At 31.7% G+C, this 6,876-nt stretch overlaps 1 long non-coding RNA gene and 1 pseudogene across 2 annotated transcripts in view; one reads left to right on the top strand and one right to left on the bottom strand.

Moving 5' to 3' along the window:
* LOC125862348 (uncharacterized) overlaps positions 1–4,054 on the top strand; it is a 40,315-nt gene extending 36,261 nt beyond the window's left edge. The window contains exon 2 of the long non-coding RNA XR_007446033.1: positions 3,930–4,054. This is a non-coding gene — a long non-coding RNA (uncharacterized LOC125862348). The remainder of the gene's footprint in view (positions 1–3,929) is intronic.
* LOC125862301 (uncharacterized) lies at positions 1,883–6,168 on the bottom strand (annotated as a pseudogene). The gene is made up of 5 exons (XR_007446032.1): positions 6,041–6,168; positions 3,571–4,447; positions 3,331–3,486; positions 2,281–2,535; positions 1,883–2,189 (listed from the first exon to the last, which is right to left on the bottom strand). The product of XR_007446032.1 is annotated as an uncharacterized LOC125862301 (transcript).
* Between the last annotated feature and the right edge of the window lie 708 nt (positions 6,169–6,876).

Below are 6,876 nucleotides of genomic sequence, written 5' to 3' on the forward strand. Positions count from 1 at the left end.
CCTTAATCTATGACAAAAACTGTTCATTTTGGTCTTTTACCCTATATCTAAATAAAAAGTGTTAAATTTTATTTTAGACCCTACGTAACTAACAAAATTTAACATTGTTGTCTTTTTTATTAGCTCCAAAGAAAGAATTCCATAAATCTGACACCATTTTCTCTAATTTCTCCAACAAAATTTACTATTTTGTCTTTTCTATAATATTATTCTACGAACCTAACACCCATTTCAATTTTTAGCAAGAGAAAATAATAAATATTGTTAGAGAAGGTGGAGAAAATGATGTTAGATTTCATGAAGTATTTCTTGGAAGCTAATAAAGAAGACATCAATGATGAATTTTGTTAGTCACGTGGAGTCCACAGTTAAATTTAAGATTATTTTTTTGATAAATTTGTTAAGTTTAGGGTTAATAACCAAAATGAGCACATTTTGTTATATATTAAGGATCATTGCAATCAAGTGAAATATATTAAGGACAAAACTGAACACCTTTATTATACATTAAGGATCATTCCAGTCAAGTGAAATACATTAAGGACCAAGAAAATTATTACTCATACATTGAGGACCATTTTGATCATTTTCTCGTGAAATTCTACTTTTGTAATTAGGAACATGTTAGTTAATTTCTTAGGAGAAACAAAGCTTCATTGAATACATTTTTCTTATTTTCTAAATTACCATTGCAAACTTGAAAAAAAAAATAGAGGAGCTAAACGGGGCAAGGTAGGGTGGGTTGAATCCATGGTAGGGCAAGGTTAGGAATGACAATGGAGCAAGTATGGGTGGAGTTTGGTGGAGGCAAATTAATAGGCAATTTTTTTGTTGAACAAAGAACAAAAACTAGCTGAAGATTCATTAATATGATACTACAAATATTATTGTGGTAATCGGAAGTCAAATAAATAGATGCAACTTTGTATAATACTAACATATACTAGGAAATTAAGAAATAGTACACCATATTTACCTGTTAAATACAAAAGAGTGAGTGTAATTGTTTTTACATACTCATTTCTTATTATGTATAGGAAGAATAGAAATAATTTTGTATTAGAAAAAGAAATTAATAAGATACAAACTTAATTACCAGATTAGTAAAAATTCAGTGTGGAGACTAAAAAATGTAGGAGAAATTAGGAGTTTTTTTGTGATGAAATAAATGAAGAGCAATCCCATGACAATGGTAGTTCTCAACTGATATAAAATATAAATCTTTCACCTATCTTTGATTGGATATAATTGATACATAATATATTTGAAAGAGGGGATGAATGCATATTATATTCATTGTATCATGAATACAATTGATACAAAATACAAATACAATTGATACAAAATACAAAATAATTTTTTGAATACAATATATAAAATCCTACATATAGCTACAAATTATAATATTTTATCGTAAATACATATCACATTTTGCCTTGTTGCGCAATTTTCCCTTAAATCTGCTTCTGACATTATTATATTTCATCCTAATTCAATAATTTTAGCTGAATTCAAGATCTGTTTTGTCCTTAGAAAGGCAAAAGTAACATCTTTGGAATAAATTATTCTTTTTTGTTATTTCACGGCAACAGTAACCTCTTGGAAATAAATTAATTCTTTCTTGCTATTTCACTGCAAAATAAGATGTCAACTAAACAAATTGTTTTGCTTTTGAGATATTCAAATTGAAAATTAAATTTGGACTTATTTACTTTTAGAAGTAGGAAGCCTACTTATAAGTTAAAGAATATTTTTGCTAGATAATATCTATCTAGTTAAATGTTAATTAACTATTCAACTTCTTAACATTAACAAACATGTCACTATACAAAGATCCAAAGATAGATCATTCACAAACACTTGTACTATCATTTACTCGAAGTTTTATTTTAATAATATCAATATTATTTTACAAAACCGTATAATTCATGACTTGACATACAAGTGCAACACATGTGTCGAGGAACTAGTCCACGAAAAGAAGGGAGATCATAACTTGCATTTTGTGTACTACACTAGGGACCAGAGTCACCAGAAGGAAAAGAACCTCACATCAGTATAGACTCATAGCCTTCCTGATCCCTTTGATTCCGACGTTGATAAATAACAGCAGCACCAACAAGTAGTGCAATTCCAAACACTGCTGTCAAGGCTCCAATAGCATTCTGCAATATTACAATCTCACCTGTCTGCAATAGTGAAGAAGAAACAAGTTCAGCAACTAAGTAGGAAATTCACTACTCTGAATCTCGAAAACTTTTAATGAGTCAAAGATCTTACTTCATCTGTGGAATGTAGGATAGAATTAGGCTTCGGTGATGGTTCAGCAACTAAGAGATAGAACAACCCCATCACTCCTGTATGCCTTTGGGCATTGCTATAGTTTGATAGTAAAGTTACAGTCTCCCCTTCCGAGATCTTGATAGAGCCAGGTCTAGGATAACAAGTAGACATCCCGACAATGTAACCAGCTTCATTTCCTGGTTCCTTTCCTTCCCCATAGATTGGAAGAGATGAGCATATGACACGTCCATCCTAGACCAAAGCAGAGGAAATAGACAAGAAGAAATTAAGAAATAACCAACACCAAACACCAATGAACAAGGTGCTCCACAAATCAGAACAAGTAAATCTGCTTAGCTAATCATGATGACAATTGAGAATAATATGCTATACAAACACGCAACAACTATTATGACTGCTTTACTACCCGATAGCCATGTCATTATACACTAGCTTATCTTCCTGAGTTCCCACACAAGTACTGAACTTACACCTATGCACTTACAAAACAAAAGCAGTTAACTATCAAAAAGCAATATTATCACCTATAAAATGATGCAGTTCATCGAGGGGCCACTATATTAACTAAGTAGACAATATAACACGGCCATTAATTGTCTCAACGGGAAGGAGGCTCCATTCAGTATACTAAAAAACATCAAGCTTTCTGCAGCTAATTGAAAATAAATTGAAATGATACCATTCTGACAGTCTGGGACATAACAGTTTGAATCAACAAAATAATCTTTGGAAGTATGACAATCATGTCAAATAAACACTAACAACACTTCTCTTTTATCGGATGTTAAGAGAACGAGATTAGATATGGATTCAATCAATCTGGTCTTGAAAGTCGTGGCATACATAACCAGTGTTAAGATGACACCCAACTAAGCCAAGTATCATTAAATGAAAAAGTTTATTGTACAAAAATCTTTGTTTTTATCAATAAGTTAATCGACTGAAAATATATAAGAAACGTATACAAGTAATCCAGATTGTAAGCAGAGCATAACCAAAGAAACAAAATATAATAGCTCAGAGTACCTCTCCATGGAGTGCCATACCAGTCCCTCCTGTATGTTGATGAGCAACTCCATAGATAACATCTCCGCCGCTAGGAAAAGTTACAATTATCTTCTTTGTATGAGTGCAATCGACATTTGCAACAGCTGATGAACATGACTCCACTAAATATTCAATCTGAAGTAAAAGAAATTGCCTGAATATTAGTAAAGAGTTAAAAATGATTTGAGTTATGAGCTAAATTATCATTTTCTCTCACACCTGGCAGTGATGTCTTGCCACAGCGGCAGTCGATTTTTCTGGCTTTTTCCATGTATCAGTTATATCAAGTATATAAATTTTTACAGGCACGATGGCGGGATCCCAATCAATATACTTCACTGTGTACTTCAGGTACAGGCTTCTCTTTGATCCTTGGAATCCGTCTTTCACCCTGCATCTTGTTTCATCGTAACAACATCTCAACCCTCCAATGTAATCTGGCTCTATAACTCGGTCATGCTCGTCCTTGGTAACATTATAAAGATCACACCTGCATTCAGTACATCCCAATCTATCTTCCGCACCTCGTGTATCAATTGCATGTAAATTGAGCAACCATTTCTCCTCGTATCCAAGAGGTACTTCGACTGGATTACCGATTTCTATTCCATAAGGATCTGGAACATAGGTGATTGTTTTTCGCGTCTCTGACCCAAGGCCAAAATATTGAGGAAGGCCTCTATCACATATCCCTGAGTTTCTCTTGACAATAAAATCTGATTGGTGGAACCCCAAATCATCATGGAACTTTGTCACTTCCACACCTTTTCAATGATAATATCTTACAACAATCCAGTGGTGAAGATATGTCTCATAAAGGGGTACAGGATTCCCTCCCTCATCAACTACTTCAGCATCGAAATTTTTTATAGCAATATGGCCTTTTGGGAAGCCAATGTTGTAGTAAAACTTGTTAGAGACAGATCCAGGTTCCAGGACAAACGCTGGTGATAGAAAGACTGCAGATTTCACACGGCTTTCTTGTGAACTTGGATCAACCATTGTTAACAGTAAGATCAAAACAAGTGAAAGCAACTGGTAATTTGGACAGCCTAACATATTTTCCTCTTTACAACATCACTTGATGCAAGTATATCTGTTGACAACAGTATCCTCAACCAATCAACAACCCATAAATTTAAGCAAAAAGAGTCTAGTATTAGTTTCTGTTAAGGGGCAGAGCTAGCGTTTTGGCTACGGATGTGACCAAACCCAATACACTACTACAAACAAATATTTTTCCCACGGTGAATTAGTGGAAAATTTATGCTACAAAACATGATTTTTTCCACTCATTTTCCATCAAACCAGCTCACTGGGTGGAAAAATACAGGGTGGGAAACAAATTCTCATTGAAATAGTGGTAGCTTTGATCCAAATAATATATTAGTATTAAAAACTATTCATTGAATATGAACATAATATTAATCTAGAAAACAGTAACTTAAAAGGACTAAAATCCCTGAACCTATAAACTTCAAAGGACTAAAATCCCTGAACCTATAAACTTCAAATTTTAACTGTAATTCTATGTAAGAATGCATACATTCTGTTGTTGTTGATAAAAGGAATTACAGAATACTGCAAACAGTCTTTTTCCCTTGTCTGGTACTTGAAAGTGAAATAAATATGCAACTTTGTATAATAACATACACTAGCAATTTAAGAAAAAGATAAAAGTTAATTAAACAGTCATTGATCACCTTTTCTTAGGTTTTGGTAAGAAGGAAAATATTTTCCAATTTTCCTATGTTTGGAAAATATTTTTCTAGGAAAACAAGTTGCATATAACATTCCAAATTTATTGTCTTCTCTTAGTCCACCCAATACCCTCAACCCCCCTCTCCTTGATCATCCANAATATGCAACTTTGTATAATAACATACACTAGAAATTTAAGAAAACGATGAAAGTTAATTAAACAGTCATTGATTACCTTTTCTTAGGTTTTGGTAAGGAGGAAAATATTTTCCAATTTTCCTATGTTTGGAAAATATTTTTCTAGGAAAACAAGTTGCATATAACATTCCAAATTTATTGTCTTCTCTCAGTCCACCCAATACCCTCAACCCCCCTCTCCTTGATCATCCACCCCACCACCCCACACTGCGAATTAGGAGTTTGAGAGTTCTAAATTTCATTTAAAAAGTTGATAGTGGGTTTGAACCCACAACTTTGGCTAAACCCACAACTGTGGCATGGAAAGCATTTGTACAATCCTTCCTTAGTACCATTGAGCTATCAATCAATTTTGTTTGGGGTTCATAAGTTAATATATTTATTTAACTTTTCAGTACAAATATAGGATCTACAAAAAAATTATTGGGTTCGTTTGAACCCACGAACCCCACCTAGCTCCGCCTTTGCCACTCCCCATCCCATCCCATCACACCTCCATATATTATGCGAGATAACATATAAATATTCTTGGATAATATTTTCTTGTTTACTTGCCAATAACTAAGAAAATAAGTAAGAACCTCATTTATTTTTCAAGAAAATATTTTTTACGAATTTATTTTTCAGCAGAAAACATGTTCCTTCATACCAAACACAGTAAAAATCGTACATAAAGCTAAAATTCATCGAAAAACTAACATATATATTATGAGCAATGAAATTCTTTGATCTGGTACAGTAAATCTGTAAATAAAGTATACTAATTATCATTAAGAAGATATAAACTTACCCGATCAATAAGCAAAAAATTCAGCGTGGAGAGACGGGAATTCCTTCTGTATCGAAAATGAATTTTTTGTGATGAAAAAAATTTGATATAATATGAAAGCTAAGATATGTGAACGCACTGCTTACGACATCTGTTGGAAATAAATACTACTCCTTTGTTCCATTTTTATGTGAGTAAATTTTAAATTTAATTCCATACAAAACTTATAAAGAAAATTAAAATTTATGAACTAAAATAAATTATAGAAATTTGTATCGTTATAAATCATTTATTAAAAGTGAAATGAATATTTTAAAGTTATATTAATAAATGATTTTGATTTGAGGACGAAATTTGGGCGAGGCGATCCAATTCATACTTTCTTGATATTGTCAAATCTAACAGATAAGCTTCACATCTTGATTCTACTAGTATTTGTCTTTCGTCTTTATACAGTATAATTTAACTTTGACATTAAAAAAAATTTTAAAATAAAATGATTTTTAAAATTTATGGCGTAAAATAGGTTATAAATGATTGTGTTGTTATAAATTATTTTGTTAAAGATAAAATAAATATTTAAAATTAAATTATTACTAAATATAAAATGTCAGTTTTTTATTGACGGATTAAAGAAAAAGTAGTCCATATGAATAGTAACAGAGATAGTATAAAGCAAGAGGAAGATAATAGCTTTAAATCTATATATCTTTTTTATCTTAATTTATATGATATATTTTTTTATTTAATAAATATGTAATGATACTATCTAACATTTTATATATGTTGGATTACATTTATTTGGCAAATAATTTCACCAATATTTACTTTTTTATTTAAAATCTACGTATTTTTAA

The sequence above is a fragment of the Solanum stenotomum genome, chromosome 4, assembly GCF_019186545.1.
Source record: "Solanum stenotomum isolate F172 chromosome 4, ASM1918654v1, whole genome shotgun sequence".
Taxonomy (NCBI): domain Eukaryota; kingdom Viridiplantae; phylum Streptophyta; class Magnoliopsida; order Solanales; family Solanaceae; genus Solanum; species Solanum stenotomum.